This window comes from Dipodomys ordii, unplaced genomic scaffold (assembly GCF_000151885.1).
Source record: "Dipodomys ordii isolate 6190 unplaced genomic scaffold, Dord_2.0 Scaffold98, whole genome shotgun sequence".
Taxonomy (NCBI): domain Eukaryota; kingdom Metazoa; phylum Chordata; class Mammalia; order Rodentia; family Heteromyidae; genus Dipodomys; species Dipodomys ordii.
This window is the reverse complement of record NW_012267314.1, coordinates 5622127-5641485: the sequence shown is the minus strand read 5'-3', so window position 1 is coordinate 5641485 and position 19359 is coordinate 5622127. Positions and strand designations below refer to the sequence as shown.

General features: G+C 41.2%; 1 protein-coding gene across 1 annotated transcript in view; it reads left to right on the top strand.

The window, feature by feature from the left end:
- Window positions 1-19359, top strand: part of Ust (uronyl-2-sulfotransferase) — a 238928-nt gene that overhangs the window by 74081 nt on the left and 145488 nt on the right. The window contains exon 2 of the mRNA XM_013027014.1: window positions 15132-15175. The gene's annotated coding sequence lies outside the window, so the exon portion shown is untranslated. The remainder of the gene's footprint in view (window positions 1-15131; window positions 15176-19359) is intronic.

The following is a 19359-nucleotide window of genomic DNA, read 5'->3' as shown; positions in this document are numbered from 1 at the left end:
ATCCGTACCAGTTATTTTTGCTCCAGTGCTTCTTTGCACTCTCATGAAATATATTTCCATTGTTGAGTGGTTTCTTCAATTATTCTCTGTTACATATAAAAGCACTTGGATGCCCTTCTATAACTTATCCTTTTTATGACCTCCACAAAATAGGATCTTTTTTCTTGTTTTACTTTGTTGTTAGAGATGTAATGGCTTTGCTTGATTTCAAAACATTCAAGGCTTCTAGCTCAGCTGCTGGTCTATGGTTTTAATGGTAAGACCTTGGCTAGGAAATCTTTAGCAAGAATCTTTCAAGTCTCATATGGCAACTCTAACCCAATCCTTATGATCTCCAACTGGATGCAATACCATCTGCATACCACACCATCTCCGTACAGCCCAACTCTTACCACTGTAGTTGGCATATTTTCGTGTTTGCCTGCTCTTCACCATAGGAAAAAACTTCATGATATTTACATCATTTGCCTGGTAGAAAGTTATCCCTTAAAAGAAAATCTTGTTTTTGCTTTAGTCAGACTTTCCATTCCTATCTTTTCTTTCTTTCTTTCTTTCCAGAGCTAAGGACTGAACCCAGGGCCTTGTGCTCGCCAGGGGGGCACCCTTCTGCTGAGCTAAACCCCCAGCCCCTATTCCTACCTTTTCTTAAGCAGTGCTAAAATTTCTCTCTCCCTCCCCCTCTCTTTCTCTTTCTCTATCATCTATCTGTTGAAAGCCACTTCATGTGTCAGATTCTATACTAAAAGGAATCCTACCACCCTAAGATATCATCTTGATATCAGCATCGTTCCTGTTCTTTATATTATTCATACTTATTTGTGTGAGTGACATCTTCATGGCAAGAAAGGCAGGTTTTGCCAGGTGACAGTATGTTTGCTTGTTGCCGTAAGGGGTCTTCAGGAAGTCCCGGATCTGATCAGAGCTCTGGAAGGAAGGCTTGGAAGCCACTCCCAGCCTGGGTCCACCCATCCCAGAAGTCTTCTCCTTAATGTCCAGAGGGAGGGCATTTAGTCTTGGCTCCTCAGTTCTACTGGGTTGGCACTGTGAGCAGAGGCTCTGCTCTTAGTCAGGCCGCCTCCTCACTCTGTCTCCTGGTGAGCTGTGGTGATTTTTGGTAGGACTAGGTTTATTCAATTTCTATTTGAGGATATATATATATATATATATATATATATATATATACACACACACACACACACACACACATACATATATATGTGTGTGTGTGTGTGTGTGTGCATTTTCTCCTATCCAAGTACTAACCAGGCCCAACCCTGCTTAGCTTCTGAGATCAGACGAGATCGGGCGTGTTCAGGGTGGTATGGCCGTAGACTATATATGCATTTTCTAACAAGCAATTGAAATGATGGCAGCCTGAACATATTGAGAATTTACAGGTATGGTTTTCCACCAGAGAAATACTTTATGTTTTGGTACATCGATGGACTCTGATTTTTTTCCAGCCAACTTATAGTGGCCTTTCCTTCAAATATTAGATCTGCTTCCACCCTCAAACTTTAGGTCTTTATTGTTTCAAAAGTGAGTGACTCACTATGACTTTGAAAGCTATTAATATTTCCAGAGCAATGATGAATTCAAGGTAGCAGGGCTTTTAGAAAGGTCTCCTCTTGCTGGGTAGGAGAAAGCATGCTTTCCCATCTCATTTTGTTGAAAGGCAGAGTTAAGACTTTGCTAGAAAAGAAACCAATCTATTAAGTGCCAAAGAGTATTTATACTGTATCTTACAGAATAATAATATAAGTGTAGGAATACTCACAAGTTCTGCCAGGATTTAAAAAAAAAACCTACACTGCATGTATACCCAGGTGTAACTTCCTTTTCATATATCCTTAAAAATATTGAGGAAGACCATGTCAGGCCATTCGCGGGTATAATCTTGATGTATCTAGAATGGGGAACTAGTGTTTATATGTATGTGATTATTTCACAGAGATTTTCTTTATTGTACCATGTTTTATAACTGGCTCTATTTTAAATATAATGGTAAGAATTATACTTCATGAGTAGGCTTGGCAATTTATCAATGATAATTTTAGTCCATCAGTCCTGAGAAGTAATTTTTATTTTTTTCTCTTTTATGTATGGAGAAACTAAGTCTCAGAAACGTAACCACTTTGCTCACGGTCAAATCCATTAAGCTACCTTGGACTATTGGATATCAATACCCATATTCTTCCTTTTATATCGTTTCTCTTGTACTTTCTGAGTTTTAAGAACTTACTTGTTTGCCCTTTGTCTTTTTTTTGTCTTTGCTTTTCATTTCTTTTGTGCTGTACGTATATGCAATGTAGAGTCACATGGACATAACCAATTCTGCTTTAATCTAACAGTATTATAGTTCTAGGAATCACAAACCTCATCTAAATCCTATTAAATCTGTCACCAAACAGAATGAGAGCAATGAGAGGAAAAGAGAGATAATGAAGTTATTGAAACCTACTCTCTTTTAAGACAGAGCATCAAGCTCAGATGTTATAACCCCTAGTTAATTTTGTGAGGATTACTGCTCCAAATGGTTTCTTAATTTCCATTGCTCTTTAAGAGTCCTCTCTTACATTTGAAGACCTCATAAAGAGGAAACCATGATTTCTTTCTGATGTTATTTGAAAGTTTATGCGAAAGCTAATCCCAGATGGGCTACTTCTGTCTGCACCACGACATCTGTGTAAGAGACGCTTGGCCATCAACCCCTTTCAACCACACGCTTTCTAAATGACATCAACTTTCACAAGCAACTCTTCAAGTGGATTATGCATGTGTGTATCTTGTTAGTGCAGTTTATTTGCAACACCGAGTAGAAATAGTCCTTCCTATTCCATTTTCCTAAAGCATCTGAACTGGCGAATGACAAAGCCATTTCTCTGTCAAACAGATAATGGATTCATTTAGACTCTAAAGACACAGTCTCATTATTGGTGGCCGCAAGCCATTGCCCAAACACCCATTAAGCAGAACACAGAACTGGAAACAGAAAAGCTTTTGCGTCCATTTCAAACTTTGTATGCTTTCACACCAGCCTTCAAGGTGTGATTCATAGGAAGTCCCAGAACCCACTGATTCTTCCCTGCTTAGTCCTTATACCCTACCCCAATTCTGGGGTTCTTTTTCCTCCTGCTTTACAGAAGTAATGTTTACACATAAAGTGCCCTCACAGAACCCAACCTACCAGTAACCTGCCATGCATAGGCAGTGCCCTGAGGAGGTGTGGACTTGGAGTCCCGAGTCACAAGTCATGTGACTTTGAGCCCAGCTTCCTTGCTTGTGAAGGAAGACAGTTGCTCTGCCCTAAGATGGCACACCACGCACACTTGAGCTCTGCTAGATATGCCTGGAACCTCTTGAACTTTTGTGTGCCTCTTCAATAGTCCTCTGATCTTAAGTTCAAGGTCACGATGAAATAAACATTCTTACACATCCCTTGGCTGCATCTTCTGCAGGTGCCCACACCCTAGCCAGGTGCCACGGCCCTTTTCTTGCTTTCATTGCCCCTCCTTTCTTCAGCCCTTCCTTCTTCACAGCTCAGGAGCTCTCTGCCAGGAAGCTTTGCCCAGCTCCATCTCAAGGGAGAAATCTGTATAGTCTCCTCATAGTTCTTCACATTGCCTGGTTCTCTCCTGACCTGCGTTGTCAACACAGACTGCCCATCTCCTGAGGTGTTCTTCCCTTCCCATCTCCTCTTCTTCTCTTCTGCCTGTGGCCTCTGCTGTTCCTTCTACTAGCTCCTTAGACTCATCCTTCTCAGGCATAATGACTTATTTTGTAGTCACTTGTTTTGGTGTCTATTGCCGCTTTTCTCCGCATATTACAAAGGGACAGCATTATGGATTGTCCTGGACACATGCTCTCCTAAATGCATGTGGTAAATCCCCAGTTCCCAGTGTGATGGTATTTGGAAGAGGAGTGTTTGGGAAGTGATGAGGTTTTGATGAAATCTTCAGGAGGGCTCTGATGGGAGTATTCAGAGTACTGTCTGTCTGTCTATCTGCCATGACGGGACACAAAAAGAAGGTAGCTGTCTGCACAGCAGGAGAAGAGTGCTTACCAACCCTGGACTGTGATGGCACACTGCTGGTGAACTGCCAGAACTTCCGCAGAACTGTGCGAAGTGCAAGTGTGTTGTCCAGCAGAGTAGAGCTGGATAAGAGCATGATGGGTGAGATTGCCCCTGTCCTGTGTCTGATGCCTCCTGAGACTCAGCATGTCTGCAGTTCTGTAAAAGAGCCATCACACATGTGTTTGATTTGTTGATATTCACAGATATTCCTTCTTTTCCACAACCATGTTAAAACTTGCACATTTCAGCAAAGGCTGAAAACTCCCTGCAGCCATGTGCAGAAGGCTGTGGGGTCTGTCTGGGAGTGGTCTTCTATGTCTGAAGTGTATTTAAAATTAAATCTCTCAATGATGTATTTTTTTACCCCTTGAAAAAGAGTTTGATTATGTCAGAGAAGCACAACCATTCTAATTCATGTTTATAGAGCAGCTAGGTGATGGAGCTTGATGATTTTGATCACTGAGGACCAAAATTGGCATGCATTTTTCCATTGTGAGCAATAGTCTATTATTTACCTTATTACCAACTAACCATGTGTCTTAGCATAATTACTTAACCTCTCTGCCTCTCATTTTCCTCTTCTGAAATCATATGATATGGATACACAGGCCTTTGTTCTCATTGGGTAATGGGTGTTGACACTGCCTCAGGAATGTGTCTAGCTGTTGAGTTCTCAGTGTCATACACAGAACTCCAATTCACTCTTATTAGACTGCCCTGCCTCAGAGGAAACAATTTCTGTCAACACACCATGGTCCCTAAACTAGACTATCTGAGCAAGGCAGGGAGTTGGGGTGTGAGCAAATTGGTACCAGGGTCAAACCCAGGAGCACCTGCTGATTAGCTGTACAACATTTTCAGGTCCTTTCCTCATCTGGGCCTCACTTCTCTATTGTAAAATGGAGTTTCTGCCTCCTACTATTTCATAGGAGCTGTACAGTGCTCTGCTTAGAACAGCATTGGTTTTTCATGGATGATGACAATGAGCTTGCTGATTGTCTTCAGCCATCTTTCTTTATTTCTTTTATGGGAAATCCTGGATGTTGAATGGTGCTTGTCCTGCCTGTCTTCCCTTATACTAGTTAGGGATATGTGATTACAGTAACATGATAAAAGGTGTTGATCCTCATGATGGACACATGGAGTCTAGAGCCTGTTAAAAGAAGGGGACTCACCTGCCTGCTGGGTAGAGGTTCATTTGCAGGCCTGGGGGGTGCCAGGTTAACAGGTGTGTTAGAGTTTGGCCAGCTGTATTGGTTGGTATCAGTATTGACTTTAGAGTAAGAACCTAATAGAAGGAGCCAAGCTCATGGTTATAATTTTAGTTATAATTTTAGCTAAAGAAAGCTGAGATCTGAGGATTACAGTTCTAAGTCAGCCCAGGCAGGAAAGACCATGAGACTCTTATTTCCATATAACCACCAAAAAGCCAGAAGTAGAGCTGTGGCTCAAGTGGTAAAGCACTATAGCCTTGAGTAAAAGGAACTCAAGCTTAGTGCCCAGGCCCTGAATTCAAGTACCAGTAACAGCACAAAATAAACAAATAATTACATAAAAGAATCAAAGCCAAGCGCCAGTGGCTCATACCTGCAATCCTATCTACTCCAGAAGCTGAGATCTAAGGATTACAGTTTGAAGCCAGCCTGGGCAAGAAAGTCCATGAGACTCTTATCTCCAATTAACCAGTAGAAACTGGAAGTGGCACTATGGCTCAAAGTGGCAGAGCGCTAGCCTTAAGCAAAAAAGTTCAGAGACAGTGCCCAGACCCCAAGTTCAAGCCCCACAACCAAATTAAAAAAGAAAAATAAAAGCATCTAATAAAAGGGAATAGAAACCCAAGAGGTTATATCTGTCTTTGATCTACCATTCCTACCTATAGTAGATCCTATAATATGATTACTATGAATTCCTGAGCTATTTGGAAATAATTTATTGTCATTATAACAACAGAGCACTGATCATTTGATTTAAAAAAAAATGTTTCTCCTGTAAATTTACCCTGGAGATCCCAAAATGTATAATCAGATTTCATCAAAAGAAGAGCTTCATTCTAAGATAAGACCATGTTTTTGAGCTGGGAATAAAAGGAGAGAGCACCAGTTTACTTTTACATGTAATTAAGAATGGTAATCACTTCCTAAGCCATTAATTGGTAGCTGTTTGATTTGGATATTATTATTCAGGGTATAGAATGACCATTTTTCATATTTTTGGATCAAGAATGTATTTTCAGGATATCATCGCTTTTGTTGACTACTTAGAATGAGCATATGAAATTTGTTTTTAAAGATGTTTGTGTACAAGTCTTTAAATATTTATAGGTAATAAAGCCACTTGTTTTAAATCAGTAGAAAATAATTTTATATAAGCCTTAGAAAAGCTAGTGTAAGCCATTTCCCTCCATTACCATGTTTTGGGACTGCGTTAATTATAAGAAATGGAGCTACAGGAAAGACTCAGCACACAAACCCCTCATTGTGAATGAGGGCTGGTGTGTTGACAGAGACTGCTCAGAGAACTGCATCCCATGGTGGGTGGTGGAAAGTATGTCATTAGCATAGATTTTTGGCAAGGACAGAGCTGGGGCTGTGGTGTTTCCTTCTACAGCAGCTGTTCATTAGGGATATCTTATCAGAAGGCCAGACTCCTTGGGGGAGATAAACCCACATGTTATTGGAGACAGGTAATCAGAATCCTGTGTGAATGACTTGCAGCTTGTTTTGTTTCATTTTTTTTAAAGCAATGCTAATGTGTATTACTCTAAGGGAAGTGAGAATTAAAATGTTTTTATTCTTTAGCGAGTAATTCAGACAAAAATAGTTCTGCTCATGAAAGATTACAGAGTCAAGAACAAATTCTTTTCACCAATGTTCCCAAGTCTATTTGCATATTGTGAAAGCTAGTTCAAATAACTAGGGAAAAAAGTTGTGCATTCCAGAGGAAATATCAATATTGGATATTGGAAACTAGATGTTGGAAGTCACAGAAAACATCAAATAATTATTTTATATTATTACTCTTATACAATAAACTAGTTCCCTGACTTTAAGATTCCCTTTGGTTTCCTAAATAAATGATAAGTGCAATTTCTCCCTGCTGCAAGAGGAAGAACTAACATCTGTTGAGTATTTACCAGGTGCCAGACAGGCACTGTGCCAAGTGCTTTATATACTTAATAGATTTAATTTTAAGTGTGCATTTACATTAAATGTATTTCATTTTACAGCTCCTCTATGACTTAAAATTTCCATGCTACAAATAGGAGTATTAAGCCTTAGGGAACTTAACTGATAGTTGCAAGTTCACTCAAGTAAAGGACAGGTCTGAGATTTGAACCAGGTCCTTTGATTCTGGATGATACAGCTTTGTTCCCTCTGATTCCATGGCTACTGTTGTTTGGCCCCAGTCAGCTCTATTAGTGCTTTCTTACCAAAGCCAATAAGTAAGATTCCTGGGTTCCTTCTACTTTGTCTCTCACAGAATGAAGACTGTTTCTATTTGAACTCCACAGCACCTTCTTTGGGTCAGCCATTCTAGCAGTTTCTTCTCTAGATGGGTCAGCCATTCTAGCATCTTCTATATATAAGTATTTGGGTTATGGCAGAGGGTTCAGGTTCCCTACCTCTTCTGAAAAAGGGGACGTCTCTTGGGAAAGGGACCAGATGGTATCTTTGCTTTAGATTTTCCAGGAGTCTCTTCCTTTCAGATCCTGTGGGCCCATAAAGTAAGTGTGTGTGTGTGTGTGTGTGTGTGTGTGTGTGTGTGTGTGTGTGTGTGTGTGTGAGATATTTGAGGGTCTCCAGGACCTATGGACTATCCCAAGTTGGTTAAGTGTGGTGGGATCTGGGGAAACTCCAGGTAGATTGGTGGCTTGCACTTACCTTTTTGGTTCACCCATGTATAAGAGGTTTAGAAGAACAAGACACTGTTTGATAGATCTATATTCTGAAACTAGAAGCACTGAAAATCATTTTTGATTGTGTCTTTAGAGTCTCAGTAAGGTATCAGTGGCCCATGTTGTTTGCCCATGTTGTTTGGCCCATGTTGTACTCGAAACCCTGAATGATCTATTGCCTGGGCCCTCCATGGATCCTGCAGTCAGCCCAACTTTCTATTTTCCTTACCCCAAGGAGCTAACCAGAAAACTGAATCAACCTCCATGGTCTCAGGAATCTTTGTGGTCAGGTATGCTACATCAGAATTGTCCTGTGTTGTGACGGTTGTGCAGAAATCTCCTGGCACAGATGATAGAGGTGTGGCCCCTGATTAAAATGAATCTGGATAAGAAACCTTTTTTTTAACATCTGAAAAATCTGATTTACCTGAGCTACATTTGTATTGTAGCTAGTGGTTTGCAACCTTGCATAGCCATTAGAATCACTGGAGGAACTTAAGGAAATATACAGTGCCAGGGACCTATCCTAGAATAAATCAGAATAGCTAAGGCTGGAGCCTGGCACTGACATTTCTTAAAGCATTTCCATGAAGTAAGATGCACAGCCCGGGCTGTAGAGCCTAAGCAAGAAGATGGTGAGGCCAAAGAGGCCTTGCTCATCCCACGCTGCCATTACTGGGAATGCGGTCAGTGCTGCTTGGAACACGTCAGGTGGATGCCTGTTGTGTGCATGTATCATTCTGAGGATTCTTCATAGAAATGGAACATCTCAGGTGTTCCTTACAAGAAGCTGTGAGCTTCTTTAGTTTGTAAAGATGTGTATATGGAAAATTCTGAGGATGTCCAATGATGTAACCAGAGTGGTATGACATTTCTCGGAGCAATCTCTACTACACGAACACACTTTAAGTTTGTGTCTGGGTTTTCATATTCACTGGATAGCCCATCTTTGGTTCTGCCAACAGAGACCTAGGTTTAATGTGGTAAACAGACAGACGATCTTAAGATTGGAAGGCACAAATCTTAGTCTTCTCTAGTGTCAGACTTCAAAGGAGGCTTTGGTGTTTTTGTTTTTGTTTTTTTAAAGTGTATCTTGAATAAAAGCAGTTGGCAAGATGATGGAAGCAGGGACACTGTGGTATCACAGCGGCCTGGGAAGACCGGTGGTGTGTATCAGTTCTACTGTGTACAAATTATAACTCCCAAGAGCTTGACTTCACATCTTTTCACAGGTGCATATGACCTCTCATGTTCTTTGTGCAGTCTTCTAAAATGGTCTAGGATCTTCTTGGCTTCTTTTTCTTTGCCCTTTAAATAATGAAAGGCAGGAAAGTATTTCTGATAAGCAGAGCAAGTTTATTTAAAGGTGAAAGGGAAACCATGTAGAAAGAATTAGCAGACTCCGTAAGTGGGGAGGGGATCTCCCTGTCATCCCAATAGGAGGGTATCCCTCACCCCCTGCCTATGGGAGGATGTATCTTTGGTTTGATTTGTTAAGTGATGGTCGCTCACTGCTGAAGGCCTTTTGATTGGATGTAAGTTTCTGTCTGAAGAACTTCTCCAATCCTGGGTGAAAGTAGGAGGACTTGACTTCTGCTTTTGTATCTGGTATGATACAGGACTCAGAGTCAGCCTCTCTGGGCAGGAACAAGAAAGGTGATATATATGTTTTGTTTTCCTCCATGTTTTCCTCCCTAACTGTCTAACTAGGATCTGACACCTATCTCTCATTTCCTGAGACATCTCCACCATGAAGGGCTGTGTGGATAAGGTGGAGTGCATATTGTGTTACAATTCAGCTGATGCAAAATGTAGTCAAGGTATTATATATAGGCTATAGGACAAAGCAGTAGCAGTAACCCCAGGACCAGCGTGTGGCTTCCAATCAGAAGCCTCCCTGCCTCCCAACTTGAGCAGCCTAATCACCTTGAATTCCTAGAAGAGGTAGAGCTCCATGACAGTGCACTTGCGCTCTCAGTCTCTTTCTCTCTCTCTCTCTCTCTCTTTCTCCCCCCCCCGCCCCATTTGTTGGCAAATAGGGGACAGGTTGAACCCTCAGATTCAACCCATAGTAGGAGTAGAAAAATGGAGTCTGTGCCCTTTATTCTGCAACTTGACAACATACCATACACACACACACACACACACACACACACACACACACACACACATTTTTTGTCAGTCATAGAGCTTCTTTTGCTCAAGGCTAGCACACTACCACTTAAGCCTCAGCACCACTTCCGGCTTTTTCTGTGTATGTGGTACTGAGGAAGCAAACCCAGGGCTTCATGCATGCTAGACAAACATTCTACCACTAAGCCACATTCCCAGCCTATATTTTTTATTATCAAAGGAAGGCCTTGACAGGAACAGGAGTCTGGCATCAGAATCCTAAAAGTACAGAGTACCTTTTAGAAAGAAAGGAAACCAGGTGTTCCTGTGGCCTCTGAGAGTAGGAACAAGCCTGAGCTCCAGCTGTGAGAGCAGGCTGTTGAGGGTGGAGGCGTACCGATATATGGTGGTGCAGGTGGTGTCAGGTGAGGGCTTGTCCTGTCCAGGCTCCTTGTCAGCCTTCGTCAGCTTTCTTTTTTTTTTTTCCATTCACATCCAAAGGCCCTAAGAGCTTATGTGTGCTTTGTCCCTCAAGTTAATACTGAATCCTCTACCTGACAGGTCAGACCAGCTAGGGCTGCTTTGATGCCTGAGAACCTATTTAGGGTGGCTTCTTGTTGATAACAGTTCTTCCTTTGATCTCCTCAGCGAGCAAGTTACCCACTACACTTTCAAAAATTCTGGCAGTTTGGTTAGCCTTGCTCCCTGAAAGCATAAGATCTCAGGATGAAAAGCTGTACCAAAGTACCAATGAATCATACAGTTGTACCTTTAGAGAAGACTAGATTGCTGTTTTCTTTCCCAGAAACTATTGTTTCCTCTTTATAACCTTTCTTTCCCCTTCCGAGTCTCTGTTGACAGTGTGAGGTGTTTGCAGCTTTTGGGGTCTGATGAATCACAGAGGCCTGAAGTAACCTGCTGGGGGTGATGGTGGACCCAGGGTTCCTGTGTGCGGAAGTTCCTGTGTGCAGAAAGACACAGTGAACATGGCTGACTCGCTTCTCGGTCAGGACATTTGATTTTTTTTCTTATTTTTGGTAGGAGGGCTTGAGAAAGCTCTTTTTTTTTTAAGTAGTATTTTTATTATCTTTCGTTGTACAAAGGCGTTATCATTTAATCTGTCAGTTTATAAGTACGTCTTGATTGATTCACCCCTTTTATCAATCTCTCCCATCCCTCCCTTCAATCCTCCTAGTTTCAAAGATGACATCTGATTTATACAAGTCTTATATAATGAAAGGAAGGAGGGAAGAAGGGGAAAAATAAGGAAATAATTCATTATCATAAAATAGTTTTGTGTTTTATGAATCAAGGAAGTATCAACAGTAATTAACCTTTGGGGGTTTGAGTTCTGTGGTTATTTTTTGGCTGTGTGGCCTGACAGAGTGATGCTTAACTTATGCTACCTTCAGGGCTTCTGGTGAGGAGTAGATAAAACAAACTTTCTAAGTGCCTGGCAAAGAAATGGTCAACACTCAATAAAGGTTAATATACTGTTCAGTGGTAAAGATAGGAATTTCACTTCTAGGTCTTTCTGTAGGGTAGTAAGTACTCTGTGAGTGGTGATTAAATATATATTAAATACATAGAAAGTTTGAAAACTAGTATATGATAGCACAGTCCTAACCATTTTCTTTCAGGTATTAGGAATCTTCATTATGCTTGTCAGCATTTTCTGATTTTAAAGAAATGTTCAGTAATGGGAAGAAATAATGCAAGCTCAGCAGTTAATAGTACCTTGAACAAATATCTTGGGTATTGAGAGCCATTTATGCCTGTTATTATAGTTTTTAGGAAGTAAAGATAGGAAGATCACAGTCTGGAGCCAGAATCAGGCAAAAGTATAAGACTCTATCTGAAAATTAAACTAAAGCCAAAAGGGCTAGGGTTATGCATGAGGTCCTGAGTTCAATCCCCAGCATTGATGTGTGTGTATGTATATACATATATATGTATATATACACACATATGCATATATACATATATATGCTTATGCATACACATGTGAATATTCATGAAATGTATGAATATGTATAAAAAATTATAACCATTTTGCTGTGATCACTGTTTTCTTAGTTTCAGTATTTCCCACATGTAAAACTTAACATATTTATATGCTGAGCCAAAGGGATGCTAAATATCTCAGATCTACAAGCTGTGTTAGTTTCATTCATTAGTAAAAGTAGTTTCCCACCCTTAGTTAAGTGCTATGTATGACATTATTTACTCCCACACCACATCTGTGAGCTTATACCACTATTATCTTCATTTACTCAAAAAAAGAGATGCTGAGAAGATAAGAAAATTACTCAATGTCATGCTGATTGCTAAGGTGTCATTGAATTAGGGGGGAAATGATGAAGACTGCTGGGCGATTTTTTCTTTTCTAAGATTTCTATTCCCTTGTAAAACTGTTGCCAATCATTTGGTCAAGGAGTAAGGCTAATACACAAGTAATATTTCATTGCTTTAAAAATCATTGCAAAAAATCATGGCAAAGACTTCTGATATAGCCAGTGAACTAAATATTTCAATCACTAACCAACTACAAAGTATCTTAAGCTTTTTCAGGTTCTGTTCTAGGAATTCTAGCCATGTCCAAGCCAGAAAAGCGCTAAAGTCCTAGTCCCAGGAAGCTCATAAGCTGAATGTATAGACAAACAGATGTGTTCAGAGAGGGCCTGTACAAGGAAGTGACAATTGAGTTGAGCCTGAATGGAATAGGTAGGGAAGGATTTTTCTAGAAGAGGAATGAGCCATTCCAAAGGCCATCGATTGGTTGACCATAGATTGGTGTGTTCCAGGCAGAGAAGAGGCTGTTGTGACTAGTGGTGGTAGGAAGCAGGAATGGGGTCATGGGGGACCTTACAGATCCTAGGAATGGACTTAGAAACATCAATTTCAAACAGAACACTAATGTAATCTAATCAATAAGGTTAAAACTCTCTCTTTGCTTATTTTATGAATATAGAAGTATAGTATAGGGAATCTCCTGGTTGGACCAAGGGGCTGGTGAGCCATAGTTAAATTTGAGTTATAATTTGAAGGTTAAGCCAACAAGACTTGAGGTTGGTAAGTGTAAGGTTGGGCAAAGAGATGGATCATGGGCGACTCTTGGGCTTTGGCCTGAAATAAAAGGGACATGCTTGGGGAAAGAGACACATTGTGCAATGCAGAGGTGACAGTGATCGGGGGGAATGGACCTGACCTGTGAAGTCTGAAATGTCTTCAGATACCCAAGCTGAGGAGCTAAAGCATTCGGGGTCCCTGGTCTGGAATTTGAAGTAGTGATCAAGCATTTAAATTATTTCCTATTAGGAAGTACATTTTTATAAAAGGAATTTGGGATCTTGTGGCAAGTTTTAGTATTTTAGAAATGTTGTGTTGTTGGAGCTCTCCTTGGCCCTTGAGCTGAAGCCTAGAGAACATGCTGGAATGTGTTTGGGGAAAGCATATCCTTTGGTGGGCAGATGAGAACTCACTGGGCGCATTACTGTAGAATATTACTAAGTGGTCCTCTAGACATAGATAACTATAGTCATGTTCATGCATATCCTTTTTATTAAGTCTGACCTACAGTCCTATTTATATGCGTTCCCAGCAGAGTTCAACGCAGTCACTAGGCTCTGACAAATTAGTTATCACACTCACATTTAAAAGATTCCATCATCTAGCCCAATCATAAGCCTGACAGGTGTTATTGTTGTGTTTCATACATTAAAATTGGACCCTTATTATCCTGTTGTTACGAGCAAATGGTCAATTAGAATACAATACCTGTGGGCATCAGGTAGGTTATAAATCAGAAGGCTCCAATGAGAAACGGGTGGATGCTGACTCAGTGTGGAAAATCCTATTAAGTGAAACCCCACATAATTATCACACTTGGATATACTTCCCTAATTGAACTGTCCCTGGCTTAAACTGCTCCCTTTCGAATTCCAATTTCTTAAGTTACTTTGACTTTATCAAAAGCACTTTTGTCTATTCAAACTCAGACATTTCTTATATTCCATAATCTGTTAACCTCTGTAAGTATCCTTGGGTTTCCAGTGTTATCTATATTTTGTTCCATTAGCAAGTCTTGCCGTCTTTACTTTTCTGGTACAAACAATTTCTCTGGACTCAGAAGAGTTCCCCTCTCTTGGATAGACTGCCTTCTTGGCTTCCCCAAGTGGCCCGTTGTCTCCAGCAGGTGCACCTGCATGCCTGGTCTCCATGAAAGAGGAGATGGCGAAATGCTGGGTAGGATTTTCAGATAAGCAGATATCCAGACACACCCTGGAAAAACCAGTCTCTCCTTTTTGTTTTGGAACAGCGTGGGACTCTGGGGAAGCTACTGGATTTCTCTAGACACCTCCGTTTTTTCCTTTGGAAAATGGAGACTGCTCTAACCCACCTCTGATATCTGAATCCGATAAAGGAACAGCTTTAAAACACTTAGCAAAGTACCTGAGTGCTTTAAAAAGAACAAATAATACTCTCTAGAGTAAGGGAACAGTAACCTTGCCCTCTGAGAACTCAGCCAGCAGAGAGCTAGCTATTGGTGAAGCTAATCAAGCTAGACTGGGAGAAGGAAGAGAATTGCCAACTTCAAGGCAGACTGGAGAGAGCATAGACTTCTCAAACTGTGATGGTGCTGGTTAGAAATGCACATATTTAGAGCTAGTGCATCAGGACTCTGGGAGTAGAGCCAGGCAAGGGGTGTTTTAACAAGCCCTATAGCTAATTTTAATAAACACTAAAGTTTAAGACCCTGTGCTCCAAGGTCAACTCCACAGGTATTAGATGTGGAATAATAGTTCATGTTTCTTTGTGTGTGGGGGGGGCATGTACACACATACGTGTGTATATATACATATATAAATAAATAAAATTTATAACTATTGAAACCGTGAAGTAAGCATGTAATGTCAGCAAAAGCTGGTCACACTGGTGATAAGGGACCTATTTTTTGGGAGGGGGTACAGTTGTCTAAATATTTTGTGCCAAATTCATTTGGGGCTTGAACAATTAACTCATTGACTTTTTCTCCTTTCTCCCCCCTAGGGAATTCCACTTACTTGGATGACCATGGACCACCTCCTAGTAAGGTAAGGTCTTGCCTTATGGCATGAATCCCCCTTTCCTTTCTCAGTACTCACAGTCTTTGACTCTAGAAGCTCCTGAGCCTCCAGTAACCACCCCCCCGCCCCCAGCCCATACACACAACTCTCAACTCTCCTGGCCCTGAAGTGTCACAAGATAACAATGGATGGCAGATGTCAAAGGGCTCTTAGATCTCTAATGAGACATAGAATGGCATAGCCAAAGTGACAGTGGTGGGAGAGCCATTACTTAATTGGTGGCTGCAGCTGCCAAAGCATACCACAGACTCACTTCAGACCTATGTCAGCCCACCTGTATTGCTTTCTCTTCCACCTTAGCTCAAAGATAGTGCAGAATGTGGGGTCCACAGCTCTGCCATCCGCCACACTCACTCCATCCCATTCTTCCCAGCCTGCTTGGGTTGAATGCTCCATCCAGACAACAACCCTGCAGCTCATTCTGATGCACACTGAAGTTTAAGATCTGGGGGTCCAAGGCTGCCCTAGCTTGGCCCTTGTGCCCACTTTCTTATGACCAGTAAGGGCAGAATAGCCCATGAGTGTACTTTCCCCACCATTCTCTACTTTCTTGAGCTTCCTGAAAACCAAATGCCAAATCTATGAAAAATGAGAAAGGTGGGACACAATGCTCATTGTGTATGAGAAAATATGTAATGAAATGGATTGACTCTCTTTTATTATAAAATTAGGTCCTTTGTACTTTGTTTTGGCATAGTATTTTTTTTCCTTGTTGGAAGTGATGTTGATACTTAATCCTTGGGAGAGGGGGATGTACTTGGCAAAATTACAAGCTGGCAACCCTCTGTTTCAGATCTACTGTAAGAATTTTCTTTCTGGCTTGTGAAAGCCTAGATCCTCTAGTAGTTGGTTATCTTAGTGTTTGACCACTGGAAATGAGGTCGGTCTACTGACTGCACTTGTAAGATAAGCCTGGTGAGAATGGCGAGGTGATAATCAGCATGAGAAGCTTTGGGGACAATCATGCCCCTGCGTTACACTTTGGAAGTGGATATTTCTGAGACAGACACTGGCAGTGACACTCTTTTAGGTGTATGACCCTGGATGAGGTAGCTTTAATATTTTGAGCCTCCATTTTTCCTGCACAGAGGGGAACTAAAAATACTGTCTATGGCCTGGGATGTTTGAAAGGATTGGACTGACAGATGACTACTTGTAAGTTCACAGTGGCCTGTGTGTACTCAGCTGGGTGGCATTAGGGTTAGTGGTGAATTGTATTGTAGGGTTGATGAAAATTCCTGAGTGGACCTACAGCTCGATACACTGCAGGCTTACTGAGTGCCTGTGATGCTACAGTCACTAGTAATCCCACTAAGAAATAAGAACAATAAAAATAGCTTCTCTCCTAGAGGAAGAAAAGAGTCCAGAAGTTTATGGGCCATTTGAAAGTCAGGGCCATATCTAAGTCAATCTTCACATCCTTCCTTTAAGCCTTTGTTTTTCATCTCCCCTCCACCCCAATCCTGGGACTTGAATGTAGGCCCTTGTTTGTGCTAGTCAGGTACTCTACCACCATACCCTAACCCTTCCCGCTTCTTATGTTTCAAATAGGATCTTGAGTTTATAGCTGGGCTGGCCTAAACTGTGATTTTCTTATTTATCGTTCCTGTAGTTTATAGTAGCTTAGATGACAGGCATGTACCACCATACCCAGCCTTCATGACTGAGATGGAGTTTATTATTTGTTTATTTATTTTGCTGGGGCTAACCTTGAACTATGATCCTCCAAATCTCTATTCTTAAGCAGCTAAGATTACAGGCATAAGCCGCTATGCTCAGTCACATACTTTAGCCTTAGTGTATTGAGGTATATCATGACCTGTTCAAGCTCTTTCCTTTAGGCACAGACTCTCAATGTTGAACTTGCCTCAGAACCACACTGAACACACACCCCAGAGCACCTGATTCAATAGATCTGGGTGGGACCATAGAATGTGAATCCCCGACAAGCTTCCAGGTAATGCTGATGCTATAGGCCTGCAGGCCACTTTGGAGAACAGCTGTCCCGAAGGCCAGAAGAGAAAGAAAACCATTTCCCTAAACTCTTTTTGTGTCATTTTCCCTGTGAATAGCCTAGCGAGAGTGACGCGGCTCATTTCATAAAGGTTACTTATTAATATAAGATGACTCACCCTCATTAAGTTTTCTTGCAGTGCAAAAACTATTTCCTTTGGCCAATAACTTGCCTAAGAGGGAAAATTGGGGGGGGGGAGGATAATGGTGTGGATGGCTGCTGGGATTTCTCATTACTAGCTGCTCTCTTCTCCCACATAGAGGTCGGGAAAGTCTTCCCTCCCCCTCCCCTTCACTGATATTGAAAGAAGGTCCACTCTATCTGAGTGCCCATCAGTTTGGCATAGGATATTACTTTGGGTTACAGATTTGCTCAGAAGGGTTTACCTGGTAAGAAAGCAAAGGCTACTTGGATATGAAATTCCCCTTTTGAAGCTATCCTAGGCTACCAGCCTGCTAGAGCTAGACTAGCCATCTTGCCTGCCTTTCTGCCAAGATGCTAGGTGTCTGGACCTGATGTGTGACGAGAGCTTTGCTCCCAAAGGTCTTTCTCCCCAGCTGGGCATTTTCTATTGCCCCTGTAATCTCTACTCTGCAGCTCTCCTATTCCCATCCCCAGCTGATACTCCTTGTGAGTCACAGCTTATAGTCCATTATTTTGGGCCACTTTCAGGGTAAATCCAGTTTTACAAACTCTTGTTCAAGTTTGAATGGTGCATATCATCTCTTTAAGCCAGTAGATGTCTTCTCTAATACAAATTCTTTCCCTATAGCTGTCTGTTCATTATCTACAAGGGGAATAGCAAACTCACTCTTGATTTTTAAAGCAGAAACCATGGTAAGAAAATAAAAAGAGGGTAAAAGCAAACATTGGTAGATGAAATCTAATTTCATCCTTGTCTCTAACTCCTGGCAGGGTAGAATTGAATCCCAGAAGTGATGTGCTCAGACTTCCAGATAAAAGTTGTTGGAGCATGCCCTGGACACTTAAGTATACAGATTGGCTTATCCGAGCCATGGTGGCATTCAGAGGCTAAGAACTCACACATGGGCCTCTGGAGAGAGCCCAGCCTGGCAGGGGAAAGCAAGCTCTAGGCCAGACCCATATTTTTTTCATATTTGTTTAGCACTCAGAAATAACTTTCTGCTGCCAAGGCTGAAAGAACTGTGATCTAGATAAAATAAGCGTTCTAAACCCTGAAAATATACTGAGGTTACTTACAGCGAGTTCTCGTTTTATTAAAAGTTAAATTCTGCAAGTTTCACATTCCTGGAGTAATAGCTGTGTGGGCAGTGGGGTGTGTTACACAGCGCACCCTAAGCCTACGTCCTCTTTCTCTCCAATGTTTTCATTTAAAAAAAAAAGCCTCTGAGTTTTACTTGCTTTTGAAATTGATTTCAACCTCATAGGCTACCTAGGTTTTTGAGAAGCCATTATTGAAAGTGGGGCCTGTTTTCTTCCAACGATCACTTCTTTGAAAACACTTTTTTTTTTACTCCCACTATGCACTTAAAGGTTGGAGTCCTGCTATCAATCGACATGTAGACCTCCAGTGAATGCAATGGGAAGATAGTTGTTGTTTTTTTTTAATACAAAATAGCATGTGAAATAACAAATACAATGTAATAGCACTTTTTGTCAAATGATATGCCTATGTGTACATTTGTAATGAGAAATTCTGGAAGGTAAAGTAAGTCTTTTCTCAGGGTTGTTGGATATCAGGAGATGTTTACCCTTAACATGAAAGTAATGCCTGCTTAATCAGAAAATTGCGGGGGGCGGGGGGCAATTTCCTAGTATAGGAGAAGATAAAGTTGAGTTTTTAAAGGCAGTGGTATCTGCAGTCTTCTGAGCAGCTTACTTGGTTTCCTACTTCAGCTTTGCTGTACCTGGGATGTGATTATTATCCCCAGCCATTCTGGGGATAATAAATGGATACAGCTATCATTTCCTCTGTGTTGGCTTCCTAAATCTGATAAGTAAGGAGAGCTGTTCTAAGCCACTCAAGGATAATGAAAACACTATCCATAGCTGATGGATAGCTTTTCCCACGTGCCAAGCAACTGTACTAAGCACTGTGCATGGAAATTTTTACTCTCTGTGCATCCTTGTGAAAGAGCAAGTGGTTTTTAAATCC